Here is a 20,282-nt window from a genome sequence, read left to right on the forward strand (position 1 = left end):
TGAGCTGTTTGTATGTTTTGGATGTTAACCTCTTGTCAGGCACATCAGGCAAATAGGAAGTCTTGAACCCTGAGGTCTGGTCATCTTTTGGGTACCTCCTTCTTTGCAGGAGGCTGCTTGGGTCTGACCCCCAGCCTCCCCTCCATATAAACTGAAGACCTGTATATTCCCAGATATGTGAGTTGAAAGGGGTGTTAGAACTGGTCCAGTTTAATCCATGGCTTATTGCTGCCATCACACTGTCCCAAGAACATTTTATGACTAACAGTCCCATCTCCAGTGTGGTGCTGGGGGCAAGAACCCCAGGGGAGGCTGCAGCAGTTGTAAGCTGTTGAGTGATACTCTAGCAGTATTTTAAACCTCCATAGAAGTCTTGTCACCACATCATGGTTCTGATTATATCCATAGCTGTAGCTACTTTAAGCTGTTATTACTCCCATGGTGGCCAAGTTTTGGTTTGCCTATAGGCAGGGACCACAAGGCAAAGAGGATGGGCCAGAGGTGTCATTAAAAGTAGCTGCATGAAGATGTGTAGGATATAACATAGAAACTGTTGAGTCTTCATCTTTGTCTCCTACACTATCTTAAAGAGCTCTTTCTGGTATGATGTTAATTTTTGTTTGGCTACAACTTTGAAATTTATGTGAAAAGACAACCAGCAAAAAAGGGGTCAGGAAAAGGAAAACAAGTGGTGCTCACCAGCAGAGGAAAATGGACATATGTTAAACGTACCAGAGGAAGAACATTTTCACCTGTTCTGATTATATAGTACACTGTGTGCACAGCTCGTGCTTTCTCTGGGCACAGGTTTTTGCAGGGGCTGCCTTCCAGTATGAAGCTCTGGGAGACGCTCAGACCAGCCTGGCTTTCCCTCACTGTGAAGGTGGGTGGAGTGATCCTAACACTTAGGCTTTACCCATATCTTACCATCCTGAACTTTCCTCCAGAGCCAGATTAGGATTTCTGGTGACCCACTGCTCATGGAGCAAGATTAGGAAAAGAAATCTCTGGGAGACAGCAGGGTATGGGGAAGTTGTGTGTAGATTCCTGAGCGTTCCAAAGCTGCTTTCCCCTCCTTGCTTGGTTTATTTTTTGAGGAGTGCGGGCCACCAACAAAGGGGAGGTGGCCTCTTTTTGTGAGGGATCTGGGGAGCTTGCTCATACCCTTCCAGCTCAGGGAAGCTGCATTTGAGCCCGTGTGTTCAGTGGCAGTTCTTGAATTCCCTCTGTGTTATCACTGGGTGCCTATGAGACTGTGGGTCTGTAGTGAAAACTATAACAGAAGCCAACAGCTGAGGGTATTTTCAGCTGGGGCTTTGGTGGGAGACCTATTGGCAGTGTGTGCGTATTTGGGGGTGGAGGCTGCGATGGGGAGGGTCAGAGGGGAGACAAGACCTTTTAAAATGGATCTTTCAGTATGATTGTGCTGCTTCCTAAAAACGGCAACATATTGGGGAAGGTCTGCAACTCCGTGGTGCTGGGAGATTTGTACTGAACTCTGGCCACGAGGAATTTTTTCTCTTAATACGGGCTGGTGGAAGAGAGATTTTACAAAAGCAACATGAAATCTTTAAATGGCCCCTAGATCACACAACCTCTTGTTTCAGACTGTTCTTAGGCGACCTTTAAGATCTCCCTGCCTTTCTTTGGCTCATCCCACTTAGCCAGGTGGATGATACTAAAACAGATTAACAGTGAGAACAGCAGGCCAGGGGTGGCTCCTGTTGAGGGTCGCCAGGATGCTGTGCAGGTGGCAGCCCCAGCTCCTTGGAGACCACTTAGCTATGAGACCAGGGAGAGGAGCTCTGTGCAGGTCTCTGAAATCGCTCCACACTTGACCTGTCACCCACTGCAGTCTAGGCTGCTTTCCCAGTGTGGCCCACTCTCCCGCTACCTCCCAAGTGGGGACTTCAATACCTTTACCCTCTTTGTTCAATTCAAGTCCAGCTCATAGGTTGCTAATGTTGCGTTAGCAATGTACTGGTTGCATATTATAGTTTTTTTTCATATTGTTGTGCAACTATCACTACTATCCATCTCCAAAACCCTTTTCATCTTGCAAAACTGAAACTCTATACTCATTACACAGTAACTCCCAATACCTCCCTTCCCTCCAGCCTCTGGCAATCACCATTCTACTTTCTGTCCCTATGATTTTGACTAATCTAGGTACCTCATATAAGTGGTATCATACAGTATATATCTTTTGGTGACTGACTTATTTCACTTAGCATAATGTCTTCATGGTACATCTATGCTATAGCATATGTCAGAATTTCCTTCCTTTTTAAGGCTGAATAACATTCCGTTGTATGTATATACCACATTTTGCTTATCCATTCATCCATTGATGGACACTTGGGTTGCTTCCATGTCTTGGTTGTTGTGAATAATGTTTCTATGAACATGGGTGAACAAATATTGATTTGAGACCCTGTTTTCAATTATTTTGGGTATATACCCAGGAGTGGGATTGTTGGGTCATATGGTAGTTCTATTTTTAATTTTTTGAGAATCATCATTTTATATTCCTACCAATAGTGTACAAGGGTTCCACTTTTCCACATTCTTGCCAACATTCATTATTTTCTGTTGTTTTGATAGTAGCCATCCTAATAGGTATGAGGTGGTATTTCATTGCAGTTTTGATTTGCACTTCCCTAATGATTATTGATGTTGAGCATCTTTACATGTGCTTATTGGTAATTTGTATGTCTTCTTTGGAGAAATGTCTTTTAAAGTTTTTGCCGTTTTTGAATCAGGTTGTTTGTTTTCTGGTTGTTGAATTTTAGGAGTTCTCCATATATTCTGAGTAATAATCCCTTATCAGATATATAATTGCATGTATTTACTCTCTCCTATAATTTTTTTATGATAAAATATTTAATTCCTGCCAGATCAGTAATACTAACACTGAGCCTTTACCATGTGCCTGGTCCTGCTAAGTGCTTTACATACATTGTGTCATTTATTCCTTAAAATTAGGCTAAATGATTATCCCCAATTTGCAGACCAAAAATCAGTGGTAAACTGAATAAGTGCTGGGATTTGAACTCAGGTCTGCTGATGCAAAAACCCTGCACTTAAGTTCCTCACTGGACTGCTTCAAAGGGACGTATGCAACCCAGGGGCCTGATATAGCAGCAGGCATATTCTGTGGCAAGTCAGAAGACCCAGTTCTAGTCCTAACTCTGCCACTGACCAAGGGACTGTTGTGGGATGAATGGTGACCCCCCAAAGGTGTGTCCATGTCCTAATCCTTATAACCTGTGAATATTACCTTATATGGTTAAAGAATGAATATTATATAGCAAAAGATGTGATTAGCAATTTTGAGAGGAGGCGCTTATCTTGGTTTATCCAGATGGGACCTACATGCCATCACAAATGTCCTTATAAGAAAAAGATAAAGGGAGATAACACAGATGGAAGGTGAGAACACAGAGAGCCTCACAGAGGAGAAGGCAATGTGAAGACAGAGCAGAGAGTTGCAGCCACAAGCCAAGGAATGCTGACAGCCACTGGAAGCTGGAAGAGGCAAGGAAGGATCCTTCCCCAGAGCCTCCAAAGGAAGTGCAGTCCGGCCAACACCCTGATTTTGGACTTCTGGCCTCCAGAATACATTCTGTTGGTCAAGCCACTCAGTTTGTGGTACTCATTACGGCTGCCACAGGAAACAAATACAGAGACCTCAGACACGTGAGTTACTCCTCCATGAAATTAGCATGTGGGGTGAGAACACAGCTTGGCTTGGTTTCTTCGTTGCCACACTGGAGTCACCCACTACAGGAATCTCCAAAACGTAAAAACATTTTGAGGTTAAAAACATCACCCCAAAGTAACTGAATCAGAACCACTTGGGTGTGGGCTCAGAAAACAGCAACTATAAAAACCCTCCAGGTGATTCGACTAGGGTCCAAGATGAACACCCCCGGGTTTCTGTGTCTACACCCTTAACCTCTGAGAGTCTGTGATTCTCACCAGAGAGAGCTCAGCATTCCCTGTCATCACTTTCCTCCAAAGTCTCAAGAAATGGTATGAACTCCTGAGCAGGAGAGAACCAGGACTTGCCAGAATAGAAATGGATGTCACAGGAAGTCTTTCCAGGACCGCAGAGGGGAGTGGAGAGCTTGGGGAGTAACGGGAAGAAGCCAGCAGGGCAGCGGGCGGAAATGAAAATGCCTGGGAGGTCTGGGGAGCCTTCGATAACATTGGATCAGACAACAGAGGGGGCTGTGGGACCAGGGGGAGGCACCTGTGAAAATAGCAAATACTTGAGCCAGAGGCGTTACACATCCTGCCCTGGTTCCTTCGGGCTCCCTGCAGAGGAGGGCTCACAGGGCCAGGGTGATGTGTCTCCCACGATGTCGGCGTCCCTGAGGGCCCGTCAGGAATTTGACAGGGGCTGCAGACACATCTGAGAAAGGCATATGAGAGAGAGAGAGGGAGCGATAGCCAGATCATCATTCCCAAAGATATAGCTTTCACCTCTGCCCCCTCCTGCCTGCCAGCTCTGGGAGATCCCGACAAGCCAGGAAACTTCTCTAAAAGGGGTGGGCGGGGTTCAGGGTTGGGGGAGGGCCCCTCTGCCAGGCGCCGTCGTCTCCCCTCCACCACACAGCTGACAGACACTTGAGAACTTTCCTTCCCAAGCCTGTGTCCTGCTGGTTCGGGGCAAAGTGTGCAGCTTTCCCACCAGGATCAGTGAGGAAATGGCCTGGTTTGGACTCAGACAGACTGATTTGTTTTCCCAACAAGGCCTCAGCTCAGTGCAGGGAGCCCCAGCATTACCCGTTTTTCCAGGGTGCCTCTCCCTCCCTACCTCCCCCTCCTTGCTCCGAGAACACATCACCTAGTGTCTGTAAGGCTTCTGCTTCTTGTTTGACATCCCTTATTTACAAAGCAAACAGAATGTTCCTTTTAACACACATCATGCTAAGTTTATTAATGCAGAAAACAATCCCAGGGGGCCGACCCAGGGGACCTTTGAAACCTGCCAGCACAAACTCTTCAAACGCTTAGTGCGTCAGATCCTCCAGGACAATATTTCACACAATGGAGTAAAAATAATATTTTTCTTTGGGCCTTTCCAGCCGCTTTTGTGGCGAGCAGACAGAAATTATTTTCTTACTCTGCTCCTCAGAGCAGAAATCTGGACGAAGCTGCGTTTATTTGTTTAACACAATGATTTCATCCTAAATGTCTCGACAGCAAATAGTTCATGGTTTAATAAAGGGCCTTTGAAAGGAGGCTGGAGCTGGGGAGATGTGAGGCCTGTGGCTCTCAGGGGCCGAGTGGCCACGGGCTACTGCGGCTGGGGCAGAGGAGGATTGGCTGCCCCCCTCTGGCCGACTGGGAGCTCGGGGACAATTCGTGCTGCTTCCATCCTGGAGAAGGAAGGAGACTGACCCCCTTTGGTCACAAATGCCAGGTCTTCCCCAAGACCAGCTCTGCCAAATGCAGGCAGACATAAACCCAAAAGCAGATACTCAAAATTGCTTGAATAAAAAGAAGCCTCTTGAATTCATTCCTGCTTTCCCCTGATGAAAAACTATGTCCATGTCAACCAAATGTTGGTTGCTGCTCTGACGCCAGCCACGAGTTTAGTAGCCAGGGCTCTGATTACGAGGAGGGAGAGGGAACAGCACCAGCTCATGCCCGTTGACTTCACCAACAAGCAGACCCTTCGCTCCAGCCAACAAGGTCTTCCAACTTGCAAGTAGAAGTGTCAACCAAGGGGCTTCCCCAGTGGCGCAGTGGATGAGAATCCGCCTGCCAATGCAGGGGACACGGGTTCGAGCTCTGGTCCAGGAAGATCCCACATGCCATGGAGCAACTAAGCCCGTGCGCCACAACTACTGAAGCCTGCGCACCTAGAGCCCGTGCTCCACAAGAAAAGCCACCGCAAGGAGAAACGCACGCACCGCAACGAAGAGTAGCCCCCGCTCGCCGCATCTAGAGAAAGCCCGCGCACAGCAACGAAGACCCAATGCAGCCAAAAAAAAAAAAAAAAAAGTGTCAACAAAAACTCAGAAAGCCTCATTTGTGCTTCACTTCTTCTCCTTGGGAAGAATTGTCAGAGGGAGTAAAATGGAACAAATATACTCAGAGGAAAAAAGCCAAGGGAAGGTGGTGAATGGTATAAAACTTGCCCAGGTGGTCCTAGATCATCAGAGTCCAGCTCCCTCATTTTACAGGGGAGGAGGGAGGCCCAGAGAGGGCCAGTGACATGTCTGAGGGCACACAGCTATTAGAGCTGTGACTGGAACCCAGGCATCCAACTTCCGGGATAAAAGGAGAAAAGAGCCCAATCTAGCCGTACAGCTAACAAAATCAAAAAGCTGAATTACAGGTCTCATTTTTGCCAGCTGGGACTTGGATGGGACATCTGATTCAGTTCCTGGTGATTTGGTTTTTGGAATAGCTGATTTGGATCTGAATCAGTTCCCAGAAGGGATGTAAGAACCAGCGAAGAAGAGAGTATCTGTTTATACATACAGATATATTTCCAATTATAAAAGTAATAATTATTCATTGAAGATTATATAGAATATATACAAGTATAAACAAGACAACAAAGATTACTTAATTATTATAAGTACCTATAATAAAGTATTACTGTTAACTTATTGGTATATCTCCTCTTGGAGATTGCTTTTGTCCTTGCTTCTATATTTTTTATTTATTTATTTACAAAATTAAGATCCTCATTGCTTTTTAAAAAAAATTATTTAATTTATTCTTAAGTATCTCCCCATGTCACTAACAGTCTCTCTGAAGCATGATCTTAGAAAGTCCTGTGGTATCCATCATATTATATGACTGTCATAATTCCTTTCCCCAATACCCTGAGTCTGGTCATAGGGTAGAATATCTTGGAGTAGGTCTTAAGGAACAGTCACTGAAAGACTGTCAGGCTGTGTGGGAAATGGCCCCCAAATTCTTACAGCAATTGAAATCTTTCCTCCACCTCAGAGTAGCTTCAATCGCTCTCAAATCCAACTGCCTGCCCTGCCCTCAACTCTCTTTCATCCTTCCCATTTCTCTCTTTTTCCTACTTCCTTTCCAGACCTGAGACAGGCATATATTAATTCCTTACATCTGCATAATATTTTACAACCTCAAAGAGTTTTTATAAAAATGGCCTCATTTGATCTTCATAAAAAACCTACAACATGGGCAAGGCAGAATGATCTCAATTTTACATTCAGCAAATGTTGCTTGAGTGCCAACTTTTTGCCTTTTAATAGCCACTGAAGGAGGGATTCAAATAAGTAAGTCTTTACTTCAAGGAATTTTTAGTCTAGTGAGCACTTTTAAGAACTTCAGCAGGTGATGGCTGCTGTTATTATTGGCTTAGATGACTTACCTTCTGTCACATGGCTAGTTAATGGCTCAGGCAAGTGACCTAGCACGTCTTCCACTTTCTGTACTCTATCCCCTACACCACAACAGTTAGTTAAGAGTTGATTCAGAATTGGGGGGAATGGTCAGGGCAAATGGTTGATAGGAAGCTTTTAGAATTTCCTCCACCCCTTCCTCTCAAGCCCTGGTATAAGGTCCTAACACTTAAGATGCCAAATTTCCCTAATTGGAGTCCATGAATTGTTCTTTGTGTTGGAGGTAGACATAACGTAATTTATCTTTTAATGAACAAGTGGTTGTTTTGGATTAAACTCCTTCTGCACCCCTCAAAGGATAAAAAGGAGGAAGGAATTTATAATAGTTATTGAGCATCTCCCATATCTCTGCTAGTTTCTATACTCTATGCTTTACATATATATTTCATTTAAATCAGAACACACAAGAGGGGCTTCCCTGGTGGCGCAGTGGTTAAGAATCTGCCTGCCAATGCAGGGGACACGGGTTCGAGCCCTGGTCTGGGAAGATCCCACATGCCGTGGAGCGGCTAGGCCCGTGAGCCACGACTACTGAGCCTGCGCGTCTGGAGCCTGTGCTCTGCAACAAGAGAGGCCACGATAGTGAGAGGCCTGCGCACCGCGATGAAGAGTGGCTCCCGCTCGCCGGAACTTGAGAAAGCCCTCGCACAGAAACGAAGACCCAACACAGCCATAAATAAATAAATTAATAAATTTATAAAAAAAAAAAAAAAGAACACACAAGAGGTTTTATTCATTGCTGTATTGCTTAGGACCTAGTGCAATAGTTGCCACATAATAAGCATTGAATAGGTACTAAATGAATTAATGAATACTCATAGGTAAGAAAATGGAGATTCTGAAAGGTTAAGCAATCAGTACTAGGGCACCTAGCTAGTAAGCAATGGAATTGGGATTCAGTTGTGATTCCTCCTGGCTCTAGAGATGTGCTTTCCCAACAATCCACCCTGTGTCCCTTGGTAAGCTGTGTGCATGCTTTAGGCTATGGAGGGACTATTCAGTCATCATGGGTGTGGTGGCTTGGAGAGTCTGGTGCACTGTGCACAGACTACCATTTGGTTCATTTTTGCCTCTTTCTACAGTTCCTAACACTTCACTATGAAAACAGCACCTGCTATTGTGTCTGCTGATGGACTGTTCCCTTCCTCTAAGTCTTTCTGGGTGTTCCTTCCTTATATCATCGTTTGCAATGGCAATTTGACTCCTTGAGAGTAGAGAGTATGTTATGTTAAGTACTACAGTGTTTTTATATTCTTTTCAGAGATATGAATAACAATGGCCTCCCTCTGAAGAAGCTAAAGCAAAAAAAAAAAAAAGTCAAGCTTTGCAAATGTTACCTCTAGATGCAGACTTGTGCCATTACTAGGGACCTAGTAGGGATAGGAGAGCTGCTGGCAGAGCTGCACTTTTCCTCTGGGAATGTCAGTGTTCTCCTTTGGTCTGCATGCTGGGTCCCGGCCAGGGAGCTAATTGTTAGATCTTGAAGGAAAGGCTCTTGCTAGCAAGACTACCTGCCTAGCGTGTATATCTTTAAATCCACTGTACATGTCATTGTTCAAATGTCTTTGGGAATTTAGAATCCAGATGCTTATGTTTCATGCATTGCCAAGATGTAACATTCCATAAGATTTGGAAAATAGAGCTTTATGAACTAAAATCAGAGTCAGCTACTCTGAAGTTGAACAGCATCTACCTTTTTTTTCTTTCTGAATAGTGAGATCTTTGCTGGTAATATACATATTGACATAAGAGAACAATGATGTCTAAAGGATTATAGGTGCTCTCTGGGAACATCTAATTGATACTAAAAGACTCTGTCAGGACTGTTTGGGAAAGAAAATTGATGGGTATCAAGGAGAGTTGCTTTCAGCCCTGGCCGAGAACACTTTGGGTTCCTTTTTCATTGTCCTTACCTCTTCCCCATCCCAAGACTCACCCATTGCTCAAGTATGCAGTGCTCTTGGACTGAAACAACACCAGGTAAATATTTCAACACCAGCAAAATATTGACTGCTGCAGCGTGATTTCTTTGTCTTCGTCACCCAAGACTGAGTTTCAGCCCAGCAGTCTCTGAGAGATTTTTTTTTAAGATAGGGAAGGGGGCCTTTCCAAAAGTGATGATTTTATTCTGCAACTTAAAAATAGGATCCTTCCTGAAATATTTGTTTTCTGGAATCCCAGAATGTGACCTGACACTCCAGATCATCACTTTCCCTTTCTGGAACTTAGACCGTATCTTGGAGGCTCGGTAAGTTACAGTCAACCCGTTCATTTCTAACCTGAACCAAATGTAAGCAGTCCCATGTGGAGGTGACCCAGGGAACATTTTTCCCCACCTTTTGAGACTTGCTGTGTATATTCCTGACATGCACACAAATAAATGATGTAATTGATCAGGGATACTAAGCAGACCACTCAGATGTAGCACCTGACTTTAGAATAACTTACCTTCTGACTCAAAGTGACTGGGCATAGAATCCTCCTAAAACCTCAAAGTGCTTGCTCCTGAATATATTAAATCTCTTTTACTTATCACATCACTTAAAGCACAGTGATGGCCTGGCACTTTTAATATTCTTTTTATGACATGTCATGTCTATCACAGGTCAAAAGGGGTCCCCCAAACAAAGCAATAACATTGAGTGAAAACTTATATAAAGTCTCTCTATTAGAAAAGTTTGTTTTGGCCCCCAAACATTGGCTTTTATGGGTTCCTGTAAAATCATGACTATTTCTTAGCAGTAGGATTTTCCAAGCCTTGCAATGAAATTCTTAGCAATACTAGTTACTTTAAAATGAAGAATGAGAGACTTTGACCTCAGGAAAGATGGGTGGGCGTATTTTCCCTATTCATGCTACTAAATACAACTAAAACCCTGACATTATATATGAAACAAGCGTAGGAAGACTCTGAAAGACGGAAAGAAGAAGGCAGACCAGCCAGGGACATGAGGCCCCAAGGAACGATGCGGGGTGAGTTCCCTGGGTTTTCTTGTTGCCTCATATATCCTATACTTGGAGCTGCAGAAGCTCACCCAAGAAATGCCAGTGAGTGCAGACATAAAAATCCCCAACAGAAGCCTGCTATTTTTAGTCAAATCACTAGGAAGAATGCAGCCCAGCAAAGCAGAAAACTTAAATAAGAATCACTCTATTCCAGCCACATACTACAGGAAAAACTATGGCCTTACCCTACCCATGCCAGCAAAGGCCTAGACCCGCACACTCACAAGGCTGTAATGAGGCACTGCACCCCGCTACCATGATGGAGTTAGTGAAGACCAAATAGGGAGCCAGGACTTTTATCCCCGCCAGTTGGTAGTGAGGCCCACTGCCACCCCTGTAATTTTAGTGGAGCCCACATGGGGGGCCTAGATTTTTTTCTCTCGCCCAGCGGTGATGAGGTATCCCTCCTCTTCCCCACTGGGGTGCTGTCAGAGGAGGCCCGATGGAGAGTCAGGCCTGGCAATTTCAAAATTGCCAGTGGTGACGAGGCCACCCCTACCTCAATGTCAGTGGAGACAGCATAGGGACCAGAACTACTACTCCTACAGAGCAGCAAAGAGGAACCCCCTACCTCGGATACCATAGAGGACAACTGGGCAATCTGGATTCTACCTCCACCTGTAAGTAACAAGGTGATGTACCCCGCCTTCTTTAACCGCTGGAGTGGTGTTCAAAAAGAAACGTGGGGGGAACCAGACCAGAAGGTTTAAATAAGCCTCAGTCTCATAATGTAACAGGAAAATGTCTAGGTTTCTATTGAAAATGACTTATACAAGAGCTAAGAAGATCTCAAACTGAATGAAGAAAGACAAACAATAGACTCTAACACTGATCTGACAGAGATGTTAGAATTATCTGATAATGATTTTAAAGCAGCCATGATGAAAATATTTCAGCGATAGATATTTGAGATTAATTTACCAAAATCTCACAGCTAATGACACACCAAGTTCCAAAGCCAGGTCTAACTAAGCTCTTTCTACCACAGGATGGTGATGCCCAAGTCTCCTTAGATTCATGGTTCATGTATCACTTTGCATTTTAGCATACAAGTTCTGTACAGCTTTGTCAGATCTACACCTAAGTATTTTTTAATACTCAAGAACTTTTTTTTTTTTAATTAATTATTTATTTATTTATTTTTGGCTGTGTTGGGTCTTCATTTCTGTGTGAGGGCTTTCTCTAGTTGCGGCAAGCGGGGGCCACTCTTCATCGCGGTGCGCGGGCCTCTCACTATCGCGGCCTCTCTTGTTGCAGAGCACAGGCTCCAGACGCGCAGGCTCAGTAATTGTGGCTCAAGGGCCTAGTTGCTCCGCGGCATGTGGGATCTTGATGAGTCTTCCATATTTAAGGGTGGAAGGACTAGGTTAGTAATATGGGAGGATAGTGTGAATCTTTTTTGCTGTTGAGTAGGTTTGCTGAGAGCTCTTGGTGACCATTTTTTTTCTTTGAAATCTTCATTGGTTTGTATTAGTTTATAGAATTGAAAAGTGAGACTTGCCTGTCTCCATGATTTTGGCGATTCATATACTATCCATGAATTTTCAAAGATTACCGGCAACCCCACCTGCGAATTGCAAACTGAAGTAAGGAAGACGTCAAGAATAAAGAAAGAATATTTTTAAAGGATAACAAGCAAGAGGATATGCTTAGGAAGAGGTGGTGGGTGGAGAACCTTGTCTCAGGGATACGAGTTCTTTATTTCTGTTGATTATTATGGGAACACAATGCCTCACAGCCACAGGTGAGCTGTTCATAAATATTTATTGAGCTGAATTACTTTTCCCTAATTCTTCCCTTCCATTAAATAAGAAATTATTAGGAACGTTCACAAGTACTTTGAAATGTTTTTAAGTGAAAGATTATTTGGACCTGTTTAGTGTGCGTGTCACCTGGGAGGGCGATTGCCCCACACCAGGTACTGTTCTAAGAATTTTACGTGTTTATTTTATTCAATTATGATCACAGCCCTGCGAGGCAGTGTAGCAGATGCTTTTGGCTGTCTGTCCGTATCCACTCTCACTCTCCTCTACGCCACAGACTGCTACTGCAAGCACCTGAAATTCTCTGCCGAAATAACCTTTTTTTTCTCCTGGCTGCCGGAGCACACTCACCCCATGTGCAGGACACTGGGGTGCTGAGAGTTAAGACACTCAGAAACAGCCCTCAGAATGACAGAGGGGGGACTTGGTGATAATACCCCAGCTTCCTTAACCCTCAGCTGGGAGTATCTGGGGTACATTGTGCACACTCTCCTGGAGTCCCTCATGCAAAGCGAGTCCCAGTTGCTCACAGGTAGCCCATTATCAGCTGCCTCCCCTTCCCTGTTTCACTTCTCTACCCACACCAGGGTATCCCAGGAGCACCTTCCAAATAAACTCCTTACTCTCAGATCCCTGTCTCAGAGCTTCTGGAGGCACCCAAACTAAGGATACTGGGTAAAATTACTGTCCCCATTTTGCAAATGAAGAAACTGAGGCATTGAGAGGCTGGTTACTTGAACATGGATAGAAAGTTAGTAAGTGGCAGAGCCGGGCTCCCAAGTCCAAGTTTTAACCACCACCTTATGATGCCCTAATGCCTCTGAGCGCTGACGGGGCGCTGGGCACCTTGATAAGTGCTTCATCCAACCTCTTGTACAGGTGATAAAATAAGCTCAGATAGGTTACGTAACAAATCCAAGGTCACAAGTCGTAAGTGGCAGAGTGAGGATTTAAGCTCAGGTCAGTGCTCTTAACCAGCCTGCCACGCTGCCCCCTTGGCAGCCTGCAATGGCTAGCTGCTTTTTCAACTAGACGGCTCTCAGGTGGAGGTAAGCAGGGTCCAGGGCTCTCACCAGCGTGTCCAAGGGGACATGAATTATAGTCCTCAAATGGGCTGCATCCCTTGTCCTAAGTCTTTGTGCTGTTTTTTTTTTTTTTTTTTTTTTTTGGTGTGAGTTTCATGAGTCTGCCTGTCAGCCTGGATCAGAGTCTCTGGGCTGTTTTCTTTCCTCAAGTAATACCTTCTAGTACTTACTTGCCTCTGCTCAGGAGTGGTTCTGGATGCTGGTCTTACCCCTGAGGAACGATGGAGAGAGGCCAGGGGTGGGTAAGGTAAGGCTGTCAGTGATGACTGAGCCTTTTCTCTGTGCTAGGAGCTTTGCATAAGTTATATCATTTAATCCTCTTAGAAATTCCTTAATGTAATTGCTCCTTTTCCCATTTTAAAAACCAGGAAACGAGGTTAAGAGAGGCTAAGTAACTTGCCCAAGGAATTCATCCAAGGTTAAATCATTCAAAACCCAAGTCTCTTGGACTCTAAAGCAGTTCTCTCTTCACTGAGCCAGGTGAGGGTCTGGCAAGTCAAGGATAGGTAGGAAGCTGCCCGCAACTTCCAGGGCACGCCTGTCCAGCATCTGCCGAGAGGTGCCAGACCGTTTCTGATTATGATGGTTCTAGCATAAGATCCCTGCTTAAATCCCAGTTGGCTGGTATTAACGCTCATTGTAGGGGGCAGATCTGTCATTCAAATCTTAAGCACATTCCCTTCCCATCTATGAGCATTCTCCAAGTGTTGGGTTCTGTGCTGACCATTACAAGATGGGGCTGAGAGAACAAGGAAAGATCTGATTCCTACTTGGGAGGACCCTAATGCCTGGTTTGGAAAAATGGACCACATGCAGATGAGGCAGCTAAACACACACGTGACACTTGTATATAAACTACTTCTCGTGAGGGGACTGGGAAACCGTTGGGTTGGTTGGTGTGAATTTGAAGCCCCTTTGTGTACACTCATACCCAGTTTGGGATCCGATCGCTTGAACAAGACAGGAAAAATTGGAAAGGAACCAGAATAAACGTACAATATGAATTGCTCCATGACACAAATTATGAGAAATTAATTTTTCTAAAGCAAAATAAATCGGGTACACATACCCACTCTTCCAGATGTTGAGAATCCTGGGGCCAGATGTTGGGGTTCTGTATCTTCCCTCTGTAAGAACCCTTGGGCCTGTGGGGCAGCAGGGTCTGTCCTCATCTGTCAGTCACCACTGTCTGTTTGAAGGATGCTGGCTCCCCTAGCATCTTCTTCCCTCCATGCCAGACGTGGCCTCAGGGACCATCATGGAGAGTCCTGAGTCACAGAGGTCAGCGTCCACCTCTGCAGGCACTGGGCATCCTGATTCTGCCACCGCGGTGTTCCTGTGTGTGGGTGGGCTCAGGCCTCTGTCCCTCCTGGAATGCTATTTACACAGACCCCTTCCAAATTTTGGGAGACTATCCTGGGATTGGGGTGGGGGGTCTCTTCTCTTAACCTCAAGCTCACAGCCCCTGTTCCCTCCCTACTATTAGGCCACCAGCCAAATTCCCTCCCTGGGCCTTCATCTTTGAACTGTAAGGCCTAACGATAGGTGATCTTCCAGGCAAATTCTTTGAACCACCCTACACAAAACAAAACAAAACAAAACAAAACTCAAAGAAGTTGTTTATCACCTCCCTCCATTACGTACACACATATACGCACAGACACACAGACACACAGACACAGACACACACACACACACAATGAGTAAACAAACCAAGCCTTTTGGAAATGAAAAGCTATTCCCCTCTCCCCATGCCTAAAGGGATTTTACACACCAGCATATTGTAGTGGCTAAGAGCATAACTGTTTCCATTTATTTCTTAGCTATGTCACTTATTAGCTGACTAACCTTGGGCAAACGGCATAACCTCTTTGTTTTCTGATGTGCAGACTGGGGGTAATAATTACATCACAGGATGTTGAGTTACTGCTAATAAAGCATTTATTTAGCACAGTGCTTAACAAGCACCCTTAGAACAGAAGCGCCCCACCTTGTTCCAGCTCTTCCAAGCGTCGCAGAGCCCTCTCCTGAGCTCTAGGCAAAGATGGAGGGAGTGCTTCTGAGCATTAGGGTGTTTTAAAAGAAAACCCATCTATTATGGGCTGAATTGTGCCTCACCTCCGAATTCACATGTTGAGGTCCTAACTTCCAGTACTTCAGAATGTGACTGTATTTGGTAAGAGGGCCTTTAAGAAAGTGATTAAGTTAAAATGAAGCCATGAGGATGAGCCCTCATCCCATATGACACCCTTATAAGAAGAGGAGATTAAGACAAGCAGGGAGACACCAGGGACATGCAGGAACAGAGGGACAACCTTATGAAGAGGCAGCAAGAGGGCGGCCATTTGTAAGCCAAGGAGAGAGGCCTGGAACAGATCATTCCCTCATGGCCCTCAGAGGAAACCAACCCTGCTGGCACCTTGATCTTGGACTTCTAGCCTCCAGAACTGGGAGAAAATACATTTCTGTTGTTTAAGCTACCCAGTCTGCGGTATTTTGCTATGGCAGCCCTAGCTGACTAATATACCATCTCAGAGATAAACTAGTGCCAATGTCTCTAAAGTGCATCATTGCCAGTCCTTGAACCTCACTCAGGGAGAAGGGCAGCCGTTGGCTTCAGGAACTGAGAATTTGTGATGCACAGCATTAACCATTCTTCTGTTTTCATACATTCACCTCCCACGGCGCCCACAAGTTGGACGTGTTAAAAGGACACCAAAACAGCAGACTTGGGGTCAGAAATTCCCAGAAGGCACTAACAGAAAGGATTTAGTGCTGCCCACCTCAGGAGGCAAAATAATGCTTCTGGAAATTGAATCAAAGGTTTACACACTGGTGAGGATATGGAACTATATGGAGAAGCTCTCTTCCTCATCCCATGATTTAAAAAAAGCATTTAAGCACTCCATAAGCCCAGTGCCTACGGCTTTTCAAGGGTCTACAAAATGTTTCAGAATGAAAAATTAAATTGATTTCAAGATAATTTCTTATAAAATGGCCAGGTTAAAATAAAAAATAAAATTACAACCCAGTTATAAAGTGCCTTTCAAAAGGTTTTCAATTGCATTTATATTTAAAATAGGCTGCTGAAGTATTTTGATATAGTTGATATCATGGGAGTGGTACCAGTAAAAGTTAGTATGCCTTTGGATCTGTGAAGGACTTAAATTGGTTCTGCTTTCTCTCCACCCTCACCCTCAAACTCATAACCAGGCCGGTCTGGGTTTAGGAGATGACAGTAACAGTGGGAAAGGGTCTGTGATGTGGGATGGGAGTTGGGGAGAGGCTGAGGCTCCCAGTGATAGAAAGACATGCCATATAAGAAGGTGGTCAGGAGTCCAGCTTAAACCTGGGTTCAAACCTGAATTCTGCCCCTGTGTGACCCTGGGCAACTTATTAAACCTCTCTGAACGTAGTATCACCGGCACGAAGGGGATAACAATGCTTACCCCATCAAATTTTCATGAGAATTAAGTGAGAGGAAGAATATAAGGTGCTTAGCTGTGTACCTGGGGAATAGGAAGTGCTTAATAAATGCTATTGTAGCTATTGTAATTGTAATTGCCTTCCTCAGAGTCTCACAAAGGAAGGAGACGGAGGAGTCTTGATCACTAAGGCTTTTGCTCAGCTTGAGCCACAGAGGAAATAGTAAGTGGCTTTTGACTGGACGTTGTTCCCACAGTTGAGAAAAAACAGCAGTGCAGAGACATTATGTCTCTGGACATAATGCTGGAGCACAGGTCCCTATCGAGGGATAGGGCCCTGCCTGGGGTGGGGAGCCTAGGCAGAGTGGGCAGGAGGGGCTCCAGGACACCCCTCCACACAGGAGCCGCTGCGCAAGGCCCCAGGGGACTGATGGGCCGGCTCCCAGGATCCTGCGGGCCCGGGGGCCTCTTCTGCAGCTCCAGGGCAGAGGGAGCAGAAATTGCCAGCTGGCATCCTAGGAATGTGAACTGCTTTGCAAAGATGTTAGAGTTTGCTGGTGATGGGGGACTGATTATATCTACTCTGCCAGGAGCAGACAGACACGAGACAAAATCCCCGAGAGCCTCAGTCCTCTCACATAGGGTAGTGTCCCATGCAAAGCTAAGTCCAGGACAAAAAGGACACAGGCTATTAATTCACAGACTTGCAGCCAGGGAACCCTCCTGCAGGTCACTTTTGTTTCAGCAGGGGTTGAAAGGTGTTAGGAAGGTTGAAAGTAGCTTTATAGAGTAAAAAGAGGAAATATTTAGAGTCTCTGGTAAATGTTCTGTCGAGGTGGGAGTTTGGGAGTGGGAGACTTTCTAATTGATCTCTGGGTACGTGTGGAAGTCCTTCATTGGCTACCAAGTGGCAAGTGAGCAGTTTGGGGACATTTCAAAAGAAGATTGTGTCTTGTTTGGAGTGGAAGATATTTTGAGGCTGGCCATTTCCTGGAACAAGGGGGTGGCGTGTGGTTGATGGGGTGATTTTTTCTGTCAAACTGTCATCATGGCCCCTATGGGGGAGTAGGGGGGCTGCCATCAAGGTAGTTTCTCAGCGGACCAGAAGGCCCCTGGCTGGGTTCTAGGCCCAGCTGCTCCCTGAATGGGTCGTTTCCCTGGACCTGTTTGTTATGCGTACACTGAAGGGTGCGACCACCCAAGAACGTCAAATGGCTGACCCTTGGGCCAAATCCAACCTGCGATTGTGTTTTCTTTGGCCTACAAATGATTATTAAGGTTTTTACTTTGCATGCCTTTAGGAAGGGTGTGCCTTCTCCAGTTCACAGCCCCTCTGCTCCCTGCTGTGTTATACCTCCCAAGTGCCCGCCTGTAGGTAACCTCTGTCCCTGTAGGCATCGGGCCTGTGCCCCTGACCTCGATGACTTCTAGTGCCTTCCTGGTGCTGGCTGTCTCTGGTTCTATGACTCTCAATGGCACCGCCCTCCACAAGTATTTGACACTCCTGCTCCCTGAGTCAATTATCCCTTTTAGAAAACTGGAGGGAGAAATGATACAATTAACTACCTGAGAGAAAGTGAACAGAGCAACAAGCTATAACTACCGATACCCACAGTGGAGGCTGAAGCCCGGGGCCTCATTTGACCTCACCCAGCTAACAGTGGTCTGATGCTTCCCTGGTTGGAAGAGATCAGCCAGGCCAAGCCCAGTTCATGCTTAGAGCCACAACCTTCACAGAGCAGGGCAAGAAGCGGTCTCAGCCAACCCCCAGGCTCCACCCCTCCCCATCAAGTAGCCAGGATCAGAATCAACACCCCAGAAGGGCAAATCCTTTCCTCATGCACTGTGCCCAGGAAACAGTTACTCTGTCCCTAATTTGGGGCCTGGACACTAGTGTGTCGTTGGATCCTTGCATCCCAGCCTCAAACCACGGACCAGATAAATCAAGTTGAACTGACTTCAAAGCAAACACTGAGCAGAGCCATCTGTGATTCATTCCTGAGCGGGCCCTTTTCTAGTTATGTAACCAGAGAGATCCAGACAGAAAGACACAGCTTGGAAGAACTTTTTTTTTTTAAACCCAAAACTTTACAGCATTGGGATAATTATGGCTTTCATAGTGTTGATTACTTTAAGCTGTCAGTAATTTGAGTCTCAGAGTCAGTGACCAACTTTTTGTAATTGCATTCTATCTTCCCACTTCCATCCCTAGGTAAAGAAAAGAGAACCCTGAGTTCACAGGGCTTCCTTCAGAGCCCCTCACCCTGGGCACTTTGTTGTCAGGATGCTGCAATGGATACATCTCCCTCCAGGCATCCTTCTGGGCTCATCACACACTTGCTGCCCAATCCACAGTCTTATTAGAGAATACCTGTTAGTCCCCTACCTGAAAAGAAGGGTGAAGCTTAAGTTGGCTTAGGCTTTTGATGTGAATCATTCACAAATCACCCAAAATATATATTGTGGTTTATGGATAAAGGTTTATGGATAATGGCAAATACTAGAGACTTTAAGAAACTATATTTTCCATACATTTGCAATTTTAAAACTTTTTTTCTGATTATAAAACTAATATCTATCAATAAAACAAACCAATGAAACAGTAACAGACTCACAGATATAGAGAACAAACTAGCAGTTACCAGTGAGGAGAAGGGTGGAGGGAGGAGTGAGATAGGGGAAGAGGATTAAAAGGTACAAACTACTAGATATAAAATAAATAAGACATAAGGATGTAATGTACAGTACAGGGAATACATCCAATATTTTGTAATAACTTTAAATGGGGTATAATCTATAAAAATATTGAATGACATGTTGTATACCTGAAACTAGTATAACATTGTAAATCAGCTACACTTCAATTTAAAAAATAGACATATTAAAAAATACCTATTAATGTAAAAATTCTAAAAAGTATAAAGAAAAAATATTTATCCCATATCCTTGTCTGGGAGGATTATTCAAACGATAAGTGGTACTAATATTTCAGCACATTTCCTTCCAGTCTTTGTTTCATCTATGTTTATATTTCTAGAGTTGAAACTATATTACATTTATAATCTTGTATCCTGAACTTCTACTTAAATATGTGCCCACATAATAAAAAAAAACCTTCGTAATCTATAAATAGCAACACTACTTCCGATGAAATGGATGTACCATAATTTAAAAAAACAAACAAAAAAAATCCTCTATTATAGGACAAAGGTTGTGTCCAATGATTTACTACTGTAAATGCTGCAGTGAACATCTTTAGCTATTAATTTCTATCTGCATTTCTATTTGCTTTCATAGCATCTATTCCTAGAAGTGTAATCAACTCTGCATTAAAGTGTATTAAATTTTTGAATATTCTTAATACATTTCACAAAGATTGAACCACCTTTTCACCATTAAGTATGAGTATTTTTTTAAAACCTTACTATTTTGATTAGTAAAAAATGTAGTCTCATATTTGCATTAATTTAGCCTTCTTTGGTTACCAGTTAAAATAGTTATTTTTTTCAAATCTTTCTTAGTAATATTCATTTTATCCCTTCTTAGAGTAGACATTGTACAAGTCCATGGACTGAAGCTAGGGATGGTTGTGAGATTCCTGGT

The 20,282-nt window shown here is 44.4% G+C and overlaps 1 long non-coding RNA gene across 3 annotated transcripts in view; it reads left to right on the forward strand.

Moving 5' to 3' along the window:
• The window catches only part of LOC309658600, an 81,686-nt gene that overhangs the window by 50,442 nt on the left and 10,962 nt on the right, over nucleotides 1-20,282 (forward strand). For 2 of the 3 annotated variants that reach the window (XR_014262300.1, XR_014262302.1), the window contains exon 4: nucleotides 9,582-9,648. The exons of the other annotated variant lie outside the window; for it this stretch is intronic. This is a non-coding gene — a long non-coding RNA (uncharacterized lncRNA). The remainder of the gene's footprint in view (nucleotides 1-9,581; nucleotides 9,649-20,282) is intronic. 3 annotated transcript variants of the gene reach the window in all.

Source organism: Balaenoptera physalus (assembly GCF_965194825.1).
Source record: "Balaenoptera physalus genome assembly, chromosome: 3".
Taxonomy (NCBI): Eukaryota; Metazoa; Chordata; class Mammalia; order Artiodactyla; family Balaenopteridae; genus Balaenoptera; species Balaenoptera physalus.